Source organism: Hypanus sabinus, chromosome 4 (genome assembly GCF_030144855.1).
Source record: "Hypanus sabinus isolate sHypSab1 chromosome 4, sHypSab1.hap1, whole genome shotgun sequence".
NCBI lineage: Eukaryota > Metazoa > Chordata > Chondrichthyes > Myliobatiformes > Dasyatidae > Hypanus > Hypanus sabinus.
The window spans coordinates 49,666,272-49,679,360 of record NC_082709.1 but is presented as its reverse complement, the minus strand read 5'-3'; the positions used below and the strand labels follow the sequence as shown (position 1 = coordinate 49,679,360).

The following is a 13,089-nucleotide window of genomic DNA, read 5'->3' as shown; positions in this document are numbered from 1 at the left end:
TTGTGGGGGTCTTTGATGAAAGATGCTGCTTTCCTGCAACAGCACTCTTTGTAATTGTTAACAGTGGGGAGGGTGTTGCTTTTTGTAGCCAGTTTTCAGACAGATTTCCATCACTTTTTGTAGGCAGATTTCAGACAGATTTTCAATCTCCCTCCTATATGCCGATTTATCAGCACCTTTGATACAGCCGACAACAATGGAGTCATCAGCAAACTTAAACATGACATTGGATATATACTTAGCATCAGAGTCATAAGTATTAAGCAAGTAGATCAGGGGGCTAAGTACACAGCCTTGTTGTGCTCCTGTGCTGATTGTGGAGGAGATGTTATCATCCTGAATTGACCATGGTGAGGAAATTGAGAATCCAGTTGCACAAGGAGGTACTGAGGCTTAAGACATGGGGCTTACTGATTAGTTTTGAGGAGATGTTAGAGTTGAATGCCAAGCTGTAGTCAATGAAGGGCATTCTGATGTATGAACATAGAACATTATAGCACAGTACAGGCCCTTTGGCCCACAATGTTGTGCTGACCCTGAAACCCTGTCTCCCATATACCGCCCCCACCTTAAATTCCTCCATATACCCATCTAGTAGTCTCTTAAATTTCACTAGTGTATCTGTCTCCACCACTGACTCAGGCACTGCATTCCACGCACCAATCACTCTGAGTAAAAAGCCTTCCTCTAATATACCCCTTGAACTTCCCTCCCCTTACTTTAAAGCCATGTCCTCTTGTATTGAGCAGTGGTGCCCTGGGGAAGAGATGCTGGCTTCCACTCTATCTATTCCTTTCTTTCTTTCTTTTCTTTTTCAATCTTTTTATTAAATTTCATATATAAAGAAAAACATAACATAATATTAAATAAGTTATAAATGCACTAGGTTTGAAGTTAAATTAGTAATATAACAATATCATTAAAATATCAGCAAAAAAAATCATACAATAATCAATCAAACCTATATTGATTATACATGAAAAAGAAAAATCACCAAAAGAAAAAAAAAGAAAAAAAATATAAAAATGCAAGAAAAAAATGTATATTAAAAAAAAACCTAAACTAACATGGGCAATAATAACAGTTTATATGTACATGATAGTGTCAAGAACTCCGGAACTCCATACCAGAACAAGAATAAAAAGAGAAAAGGTCTGGAAGAGGTCAAATTAATTCATATGAAAGTGTCGAATGAACGGTCCCCAAGTTTCTTCAAATTTAATTGATGAATCGAAAATAGTACTTCTAATTTTTTCCAAGCTCAGACAAGAAATAGTATGAGAGAACCACTGAAACGTGGTAGGAGGATTTACTTCTTTCCAATTTTGTAATATAGACCTTCTGGCCATTAAGGTTGCAAAAGCGATCATTCGTCTAATTGAAGGGGAAAGTCGACTACCATCCTCATTTGGTATACCAAAAATTGCAGTGATAAAATGAGGTTGTAAATCAATATTCCAAACTGAGGAAATGGTAGCAAATATGTCCTTCCAATAGTTATGTAAGGTGGGACATGACCAAAACATGTGGGTCAATGAGGCCACATCTGAATGACATCTGTCACATTGAGGGTTAATATGGGAATAGAATCGAGCAAGCTTATCTTTAGACATATGAGCTCTATGTACGACCTTAAATTGTATTAAAGCATGTTTAGCACATATAGAAGAAGAATTAACCATTTGTAGAATTTTTTCCCATTTTTCTGTTGATATATTATATTGAAGTTCTTTTTCCCACTCTTGTTTAATTCTACCTGACATTTCTGGTTGCATCTTCATAATCCTATTATAAATAAGAGCCACTAATCCCTTCTGACAAGGATTCAAGGTAAAAATCATGTCTGAAAAATCTATCGAAGTTGAATTGGGAAAGGATGGTAGAACTTTATATTAAAAATTTCTGATTTGTAAATATCTAAAAAAATAAGATTTAGGTAACTTAAATTTGTTGGAAAGTTGGTCAAAAGACATCAAACTACCTTCAGAAAAAAGATCACGAAAACATATTATACCTTTCCTTTTCCATATGCTAAAAGCTTGATCTGTTAAAGAAGGTTTAAAAAAGAAGTTAAGTAAGATAGGGCTATCAAGAACAAAGTTTTTCAGAGTAAAAAACTTACGAAATTGAAACCAAATTCATAATGTGTGTTTGACAATAGGGTTGGATATCGGTTTATTGAGTTTGACTAAATCAGCAGGAAGAGAAGAACCAAGAACGGAGAATAAAGAATATCCTTGTGCATCATTACATTCTAAATTTACCCACTGTGGGCACAATGGTGAATCCAAATCTAGTTTCCAATATATTAAGTTTCGAATATTATTCGCCCAATAGTAAAATCTGAGGTTAGGCAAAGCTAAACCACCATCTTTTTTAGATTTCTGTAACTGTCTTTTACTTAACCTGGGGTTTTTATTTTGCCACACAAATGAGGAAATTTATGAATCAATGTTATCAAAAAAAGATTTAGGAATAAAAATTGGTAAAGCTTGAAATAAATATAAAAATTTCGGTAAAATCATCATTTTAATAGCATTAATCCAACCAACCAATGATAAGGATAAGGGAGACCATCTAGTAGTAAGTTGTTGAATTTGATGAAGCATAGGTAAAAAATTCAATCTGAATAAATCTTTATATTTCTTGGTAATTTTTATACCTAAATAAATAAAGTTATCAGTAACAACTTTAAATGGTATCCTGTCATCCAATAAAGTTTGCGCATTTAAAGGGAATAACTCACTCTTATCCAAGTTTAGTTTATAACCAGAAAAACTACCAAATTGAACCTATCTATTCCTCTTAATATCTTATATACCTCTATCATGTCTCCTCTCATCCACCTCTGCAGTACAACAAAAACTAATCTCTCACCTGACAAATTGATCACACACACGGGCAGAGAGCTGTCAATCAGTGAGAGGGAAGACGTAGACAAACCCACTCACTGATTTACGCTGTTAAAAGTCTGCTGTGTCACTTCATCCAAGTTCTCCAACTCGAGAATTGGCAACAAACACTCCCCCACCAAGAGAAAAAGAGTACAATCAGAGTACACAGCCCCCGACAGCTGATCCAGTTCCCAATATTCCATTTTCTTCCGCAACGTTTCAGTCGGTGATACCAACTTAGAATCGACTCTTTCACAAGGCTGCAAGCTTCAGAACCCCGAAGGTGCTTAACAAGATAAAATCCTATGGCATTACAGGAGACATACTGACACAGATAGAGGAATGGCTAAAAAGCAAGAGGTAGCGATTGGGATAAAAGGGGGCCTTTCCTGATTGGTTGCCGGGAACTAGCGGTGTTCCTCAGGAGTTAATATTGGTACTACTACTTTTCATATTGTTTGTCAATGATTTAAATTGTGGAATTGATGGTTTTGTGGCAAAGTTTGTGGATGGTATGTATGTAGATGGAGGGGTAGGTAGTGCCAAGGAAGTAATGGGACTTAAACAATTGGAAGAATAGGCAAAAATGTGACAAACAGAATACAATGTGGGGAAATGTATGATAATGCATTTTGGTAAAAGGAAGAACGGTGCAGACTGTTACTTAAATGGAGAGATAATTCAAACATCAGAGGTGCAAAGGGTCTCAGGGGCCCTGTGCAAGACTCCAAGAAGGTTAATTCACAGGTTGAGTTCATAGCAAAGGTGGCAAATGTAGTGTTGCATTTCTTTCAAGGGGAATAGAATGTAAAAGCAAGGAGATAATGTCAATATGTTGCAAGTTAAAATCACCTACTATAACAACCATGCTTCTTGCAACAGTCTGCAATATCTCTACATGTTCGTTCCTTTAAATCTCTCGGGCTATTGGTGATCTGCAACACAACCCCATTAATGTGGTCATACCTTTCTTATTCCTCAGTTCCACCCATGAAGCCTCACTAGACAAGTTCTCCAGACTGTCCTTACTGAGCACTGCCGTAAAATTATCACTGACTAGTAATACTAACCCCCCTCTTTAATCCCTCCCACTCCATTGTGTTTAAAACAAAGGAACCCCAGAATACTGAGCTGCAACCTCCTGCCTTCCTGCAACCATATCTCACTAATGGCTATAATATCATAATTCCATGTGTTGATCCATGCCCTGAGTTCATCTGCATTTCCTTAAGCACTTCTTGCATTGAAATACACACAGCTCAGAACATCAGCTGCTCTATGCTCAAGCTTTTGATGCCTGACTTTGTCTGAGGTCTTAACAACATGTCTCCACAACCTCTGCACTATCTGTTCTGGCACTCTGTTTACTCATCTCCCTGCAACTCGCATTAAACCGTCCCCCTCCCACCACAACCACCACCACGCAGCACTTGCAATCCTTCCCACAAGGATCTCATTTCCCCCTCAGTTCAGGTGCAAATGATCTCTTCTGTACAGGTCCCAGCTTCCCGGGAAGAGAGCCCAATAATCCAAACATCTGATGTCCTCCCTCCTTCACCAACTCCTCAGGCATGTGTTAAATTGTATGATCTTACTATCTCCGTCCTCAGTAGCATGTAGCACAGGTAGCATTCCTGAGGTCACAGCCCTGGAGGTCCTATCCTTTAACTTAGCACTCAACTCCCTGAACTCACCTTGCAGAACCTTGTCACTCTTCCTACTTATGTCATTGGAATCTACATGGACCACAAAGCCTGGACACTTATCCTCCCACTTAACAATGCTGAGATCTCCGAGATCCTGGCACCCAGGAGGCAACAAACCATCCAGGAATCTCTTTCATCCACAGAACTTCCTTTCTCTTCCCTTAGCTAATGAATCACCTATCGCCACAGCTCACCCCTTCTTCCCCCTTTCCTCCTGAGTCACAGCACTAGACACAGTGCCAGAGACCCGAATGTTGTGACTTTCCTCTGCAAGGGCATCCCCTTCCCCCAAGTGAATCCAAAGTGGTATACCTGCTGTCGAGTGAAATGGCACCCGGGAACTCTGCACTGGCTCCTTAACCCCTTTCCCCTTCCCATCACCCTTGAGAGACAGGACGCCAGAGCTTTGCACTAATCCACTAGTTGCAAAATTGTAACTTCACTAGGCTGGAAATTCACCATTTTTAACTTCGCTTGATTCTGCTTCCAGCATGTGCTGTACCCCTGGCCTGGCAATGATAAAAGACTGAGGGATATACCTGTTTACTGATGAACATTTCTGCTGATGATGATGGTCCACCTCAAGGCTACCCAGGTTGGAGCTGCCTGTTCCAAGAATATTTCACTCAGCATGATTATAGTGACAATGATGAGTGTCCTTGGTATGATGATGGGACTTTGTCTTCACAAGGACTGTGCTTTCCAGTAACATCTGCCACATGTAGACTGGTGAAGGCATTACATACCACATCCACATTACATTGTCACATTTGAAAAGCTTGACTTGGTTAAGCAGTCAAATGGTTTATGAACGGGAAAGAAAAAGTATTACAGATGTTTGAAGGTGAAAAAAGTAAAATAGCTGCTATAGAGTATTTGGATTTACATAGAGCAGTGCAGCAATGGACTGACCATCCAGTCCACAATATTGTCCCAGTTTTTGCGCTGATCTTTACTAAACGTCCTCCATCGCTATCATCCATGGCCTCCATTCCCTAATTTTAGGTGTCTATCTAAAATCCTCATGGAACTCCAAACAAACTGATTCCATTATCATCCTTGGTAACATAAAGCCCTGCACAAAACCATACTGGCCATCTCCAAGCAAGTCATGTCTTTCAAAATCTGCATAAATCATATCCCTACGTATCTTCTCCAAAATAGGCTTTCTGGCCTATTATCATCTGTATAATCCCTACTTCCTTTTTTTGAAAAAAGGCACATTTACTACTCTCCAGTCTTCCAGGACCTCATCTATTTTTAGTGAGGATACAGAGATCCTTGTCAAAGCCCAAGCAATGTCCTCACTTGCTGCTTTATGGATTTCCAAAAGGCAAACATGAAGACATATCCATAAAATGTTACTGTACAAGTATTCACAGGCTTGAGGTAACAGATTACCAAGGACAGGACACTGATAAAGAATTCATGTTAGCAGGCAGTATTTGGCAGGGTGCCTCAGGGATCAGTGCTGTGGCTTTGACTATTTACAACCTCAGTGACTTAAAAGTGATTGAGTGTATTGTTTACAATCTTTCTTATGGGTCAATGATAGGTAGGAATTTAAATTGTATGAAATACAAAGTGTGTGCAAAAGGAATTAAACAGGGTAAGACAAGTATGAGGGGAGAATCAGTGGTGGATCTACTGAGGGAGGTATGAGCTTATGTAATTTGGTAAAGAGTAGAAAAATGAAGACCGCAACATTATTTAAGGAATTCTGAAGTCACAGTACATGATGGATAAGATAAATAAAGTATTTATAGCAAGAGGAAGGCAGTCATGAGTAAATATGATGCATTTCTAAAAGGCTTTTTTGAGGGCAAATGTGGGTACAAGGTTTTTAGGATAGATATTCTTTTAAGAGACTCCTGGATAGCTACATGGAGCTTAGAAGAATAGAGGGCTATGGGTAAAGCCTAGGTAGTTCTAAAGTAGGGACACGTTCAGCACAGCTTTGTGGGTCGAAAGGCCAGTATTGTGCTGTATGCTTTATATGTTTCTATAATTGTACTGGAAGGAGCAGCAAAGACTCACTGGACTGAAGTGGAAAATAAGCAGGCAATCTTATAAGGAAAGATAGAGCAGGAAGTGACTCATTCTCTCTGGAGTTCAGGGAAATGTAAGGATATGTCAAGGATATGTAGGTTCTAGGGGTCCTGGCAGGGTAAATGTTGTGAGACTTATTTTGGGGGCAGAATGTGCAATGGGAATCTAAATCTAGGGGTGGGGAAGGTAATCTGAGAAAAAAAAGGGTTGAACCTTAAGTCTGAGATGAAAAGGAATTTCTTTTCTCAGACAAAAATGAATTTTGATATGTTCAATCCTAGAAAGTTGTGGAGGTTGTCAAATGGTGTACAGATGGCTGAAAGAGGTTTTTTCCCCCAACAACAGCGGATATAATGACTTAGAGAATCAGCTAGGAAAATGGAGCTGAGGCCAAACATCAAATCTGCCATGATATGAATGGCAGAAGATGTTCAATAGACAGTATGGCTTACTCCTGCTTCTACTTCACATACACTTAACAAAACAAACAATGTGTTCTTCTTGGGTTCAAGCTAATGTCCACACTGCAGTTGTCATTCTTGTGCAGCTTCCTCCCTTTCCGCCCTCATCAATTGTTTAAACTGGTATGCCAGCAAAAAAAAGACTAAGGCATAATCTGGCTCAAAGTTATTAGTGTAACTTCATACACCTATACAATATAATATTCAACGTTGTACAACACAAGAGAAGTCTGCATGACTAGAATCAAAACACTTTGAAGACTCAAGTGCATCCGTGACGTTGTTAAAATAAAGATAATGAATAAATTGTTTGTTTTGTGACCTTTTGCTTTGCTCACTGATATTTTTCAGAAAATACTTTAATTTGAGATGCATCACACCCAAGTGTTGACCTAGCAAATGCCACCCACATCTAAAGAATCAATTTATTAAAAGAGTACTTGCTTCTAAAGAAGAGGTTTCCACGTTTTTCTTACTTGTTGACACAGCAGCTTATCTTCAGAGAAGTTCTTTCGTTATGAAATGGTCACCTACATTAAAAAAAATACAGAATAAAACCAAGAAACAACATATCCAACATGTAGAATTAAGCTCAAAGCAGGGGTACACGATCCTTTTCATGAACATAAAACTGAAAACACCTTTATAGTTTTTCTGTTGCGTGTCCTCCTTCTCACATACAAAATTACAAGTTGGTGCAACCTTTCATTGATTCTATTACAATTATTTTTCTATTATGGAATTATTGAGTATGCCCTCAAGAAAATGAATCATCTTATACATGGAGACATAACGTCTCCCAAGACTTTTTCTCCCACCTTAACCCAAAGTCACAATGTTTTTCTTAGTTTATTCCCCATCTTCCTCCATAAGAAAATAAGACACAGAAGGAGGAGCAGGCTATGCAGATCATGGCTGACATTTTTAAGCCACAGTGCCACTTGCTCACATTAACCTTGCATTCCACAATTAATTTAAAATCAAAAATACTATGTGAAGAAATTTTACATTCCTGCCATGAAATTGTGGCAACCCATTTCCTGGCACAGCCGAACCGGCTCACAATTAGCCAGCTTTCCGGCTAAGGGAGATAGCCTACGGGGGTTTGCGAGCACAGAGCGTTGGAGCCTCTACGCCACGGGGGGCAGGTTGAGGGAGGCTTAAAAGTGAGGCTGAGGATTTTGAATAAAGTTTTTTCCTTCGACTGCAGTTACCGACTCCGTGTCGTAATTTTAGCACTGCATGTAAGCACACCGCTACAATTGGTGACCCCGACGGTCCAAACGATTTTTGGACCAGAAATGACCGACGCCGCCTCTGTTCATGCGGTTTTGTTGAAACTGCCGGGTTTCTGGACACAGCGACCGAACCTATGGTTCCAGCAATTCCACGTTCGCCAGATTACCTCAGAAGACACCTGCTACTACTACGTGGTGAGCTCCCTCGACCAGGACACAGTGGCCCAGGTCGCGCAGTTCGTACAGTCACCCCCGGCAGATGGCAAGTACATGGAATTCAAAGCCCTGCTCCTCAGGGCTTTCGGACTCTCTCGGCGCGAGCAGGCTGCCTGTTTACTGCACCTGGATGGCTTGGGCGACAGACCTCCTTCGGCTTTAATGAATGAGATGTTGTTTGAGCAGGCATTCCTGGAGTAGCTGCCCGAGGACATACGCCTGCTGCTGTCCAACGCGGATTTCAGTGACCCCCGGAAGGTGGCAGCCCGGGCGGACTTGCTGTGGAACGCCAAAAAGGTGAGCGGGGCATCCATCGCACAGATCTCCCAGCCACACTCCCAGCAGCAAACCAGTCCAACAGGCCCGGCCGCAGAGCCCGCCAACCCCCGGCCCAATGAACACTGGTGCTTCTACCACCAGCGGTGGGGCGCAGAAGCCCGCCATTGGCGCCCGCCCTGCAAGTTCCCGGGAAACGCCAAGGGCCAGCCGCCGCTGATGGCTACGGCGGCTGGCCATCGGGATAGCCTCCTGTATGTGTGGGATAGAAGGTCGGGTCGCCGGTTTTTGGTCGACACTGGTGCCGAGATCAGCGTTTTACCTCCGACGAGTTACGACACCCACAGCAGGGCACCGGGGCCCCCCCTGAGGGCCGTGAACGGCAGCACAGTAAGGACCTATGGCACCCGTCAGGTGCAGCTACAGTTCGGCTCCAGCCAGTTCACGTGAGACTCTACACTGGCCGCCGTAGCCCAACCGCTTCTGGGTGCGGATTTTTTGCGGGGTCACAGCCTACTGGTCGACCTGCCCAGGAAGAGACTGGTACACGCCGAGACCTTTCAGACGTTCTCCCTGGGAGAAGCCCAGTTGCCAGCCCCTCACCTCGGCTCCATCACGCTGTCCAACAACGACTTCACCAGGGTCCTGGCGGATTTCCCATCGGTCCTGGCACCGCAGTTCACAGCGGCCATGCCCCGACACGGCGTACAGCACCACATCCCAACCCAGGGACCAGCCCTCCACGCCCACGCTCGGCGGCTTCCCCCGGACAAGCTCCGACTGGCGAAGGAGGAGTTCCAGAGGATGAAGGAATTTGGGATCATCCGGCGGTCCGACAGCCCATGGGCCTCCCCCCTGCACATGGTGCCCAAAGCGACGGGGGGCTGGAAACCATGCGGCGACTACCGCAGGCTGAACGAGGCTACCACACCGGACCGCTACCCTGTGCCGCACATTCAGGACTTTGCAGCAAACCTGCACGGCGCACGGATCTTCTCCAAGGTAGATCTCGTCCGAGGGTACCATCAAACATCCTGACGATGTCCCCAAAACTGCTCTCATCACCCCGTTTGGCCTATTCGAGTTCTGAAGAATGCCGCACAGACGTTCCAGCGGTTAATGGACGCGGTGGGACGGGACCTGGACTACGCGTTCATCTATTTGGACGACATCCTCATAGCCAGCAGCAGTCATCAGGAGCATCTGTCCCACAACTCTGTGCCCGACTGAGTGAGTACGGTCTTACAATCAACCCCGCCAAATGCCAGTTCGGACTCAATACCATTGACTTCCTGGGCCACAGGATTACTAAAGACGGGGCAACCCCTCTGCCCGCTAAGGTAGATGCGGTCCGCCACTTCCCCCGACCCACCACGATCAAAGGCCTTCAGGAATTCGTAGGTATGGTCAATTTCTACCACCGCTTCCTCCCTTCAGCTGCCCGGATCATGCGCCCCGTTCGCCCTGATGTCGGGTCCAAGCAAGGACATTACCTGGGACGAGGAGTCCGCCGCCGCTTTTGTTCAAACGAAGGAAGCTTTGGCGGACGCCGCAATGCTAGTACATCCCAGAATGGACGCCCCTACCGCCCTTACAGTGGACGCATCTAATACGGCAGTCGGTGGGATGCTGGAGCAACTCATCGCAAGTCGCTGGCAACCCCTGGCGTTTTTCAGCAAACACCTGCGGCCACCCAAGCTCAAGTACAGTGCTTTCGACTGGGAACTGTTGGCGCTCTACCTGGCAATCCGGCATTTCAGGTACTTCCTAGAAGATCGGCCCTTCACCGTGTTCACGGACCACAAACTGCTTACCTTTGCTTTTACAAAAGCGTCCGACCCCTGGTCGTCCCGCCAGCAACGCCACCTGTCCTACATCTCTGAATACACGACGGATGTCCGGCATGTCTCGGGTAAGGACAATGTCGTGGCGGATGGGCTCTCTCGCCCTACCGTTCATGCCTCTTCCCAAGGGGTAGACTTTGAGGCACTGGCAGAGGCACAGCAGGCAGATGAGGAGATTCCAAGTTACAGAACCGCAGTCTCCGGTTTGCAGCTCCAGGACCTCCCCGTAGGCCCGGGTGAGAGGACCCTACTCTGTGACGTCGCCACCGGCCAGCCCCGTCCCGTCATCCCGACAGCCTGGCGGCGCCGTGTTTTCGACTCCATTCATAACTTGGCGCATCCCTCCATCCGGACAACTGTCCGGATGGTTTCCAGCAGATTCGTTTGGCACGGACTCCGCAAACAGGTCAGTGAATGGGCCAAAACGTGCATGCACTGCCAGACGGTCAAGGTGCAGCAGCACACCAAAGCCCCACTGCAGCAGTTCCATCCCGCCCACCGGCGTTTCGACCGCATTCATGTGGATATCGTGGGCCCCCTACCGGTGTCGTGCGGAGCGCAGCACCTCCTGACTATCGTGGACCGGTTCACAAGATAGCCAGAGGTGGTCCCGCTCACCGACACCACCTCCGAATCTTGCGCCCAAGCCCTGATCACCACCTGGATATCTTGCTTTGGTGTACCAGCCCACATTACCTCCGACAGAGGCGCCCAGTTCACCTCCAGCCTGTGGTCAGCTATGGCCAGCCTTTTGGGGACTCAACTGCACCACACAACTGCCTATCACCCACAGTCAAACGGGCTAGTGGAGCGTTTCCACCGTCACCTGAAGTCAGCCCTCATGGTCCGCCTGCGAGGAGCCAACTGGGCGGACGAGCTTCCCTGGGTCCTACTCGGCATCCGCACAGCACCCAAAGACGACCTGCACGCCTCGTCGGCCAAGTTCGTATACGACGCACCCCTGGTCGTCCCCGGGGAGTTCCTACCAGCCCCACGGGGGCAAGAGGAAGATCCCGCAGCAGTCCTGGGCAGACTACGCGAGAAGCTCGGTAACCTGGCCCCCATACCCACTTCACAGCACGGGCAGAACCCGACCCACATACCCAAAGACCTGCAGAACTGTAAGTTTGTGTTTGTACGAAGGGGCGGGCATCGGCCACCGCTGCAGCGGCCATACGAGGGGCCGTTTATGGTGCTCCGGAACAACGGGTCCACGTTCGTGCTGGATGCTGGGGGGAAAGAGGAGGCTTTCACAGTGGACCGACTCAAACCGGCCCATGTGGACTTGGCGCAACCGGTCGAGTTTCCGGCACCTTGGCGCAGAGGCCGACCTCCCAAGCAGGTTCCGGCCCAGACTGTGGAGATTGGGGGGTGTATCGCTGGTTCTTGGGGGGGGGGGGTTATGTGGCGACCCATTTCCTGGCACATCCGAACCGGCTCACAATTAGCCTGCTTTCCGGCTAAGGGAGATAGCCTACGGGGGTTTGCGAGCACAGAGCTTTGGAGCCTCTGCGCCACGGGGAGCAGGTTGAGGGAGGCTTAAAAGTGAGGCTGAGGATTTTGAATAAAGTTTTTTCCTTCGACTGCAGTTACCGACTCCGTGTCGTAATTTTAGCGCTGCATGTAGGCACACCGCTACAAAATGGCCAATTTAAGACCATGATCCTGTATCCTAGGAACCACAGGCAACGAAAACATCAATTGCACATCTGCCTCATCGAGCTGATTAAAAATTGTCTGTCTCAATGAGATCACCTCCCACTCTACTGAACTCAAGAGTATAGATCCTATTTAACTATTTTTATAAACAAAATACCATCTCCAATCTACTATATCACTAAACTTGCAGACAATTCTTCTTGCAATATAGGCCAACGTATCACTTGCCACACCTTTCAGTGACACACAGATCCTTCTGAATATTGACACCTTTCCTCATCATTTAGACCATACCTTCCAAGTTCATCTTACCGTAGATTCCGGACTACAGAGCGCACCTGATTAAAAGCCCCACGCTCTAATTTTAGAAAGAAAATCAATTTTGTACTTGTACAAGCCGCACCGGATTTTAAGCCGCAGGTGTCCCACGTTGTAATATGAGATATTTACACAGAAAGATATTACACGTGAGGATTTTTTAACTTTTAATTAAATCCGTATGGTAACATAAACAAATATATATTGCTTTTTTCGAACAGTGCCTGTAACACAGCTACTTTTAAATATACATACGTATCGGTAACACAAATTACGTTGAGTATACTTTTTTACTGAACAGTGCACGAACAACATTCCAATATCTCCTAACAACAGGTAAAAAAAATATATATACTGCAGCCTACCAGGAAAAGTTATTGATCGCCTTCTTCATCTTCCTCCTGTGCACTAAAACCATCAAAGTCCTT

The 13,089-nt window shown here is 45.1% G+C and overlaps 1 protein-coding gene across 1 annotated transcript in view; it reads right to left on the bottom strand.

Annotated features, from left to right (window-relative positions):
• Nucleotides 1-13,089, bottom strand: part of LOC132392746 (microtubule-associated protein 2-like) — a 286,090-nt gene that overhangs the window by 243,328 nt on the left and 29,673 nt on the right. Inside the window, exon 2 of the mRNA XM_059967050.1 lies at nucleotides 7,587-7,640. The gene's annotated coding sequence lies outside the window, so the exon portion shown is untranslated. The remainder of the gene's footprint in view (nucleotides 1-7,586; nucleotides 7,641-13,089) is intronic.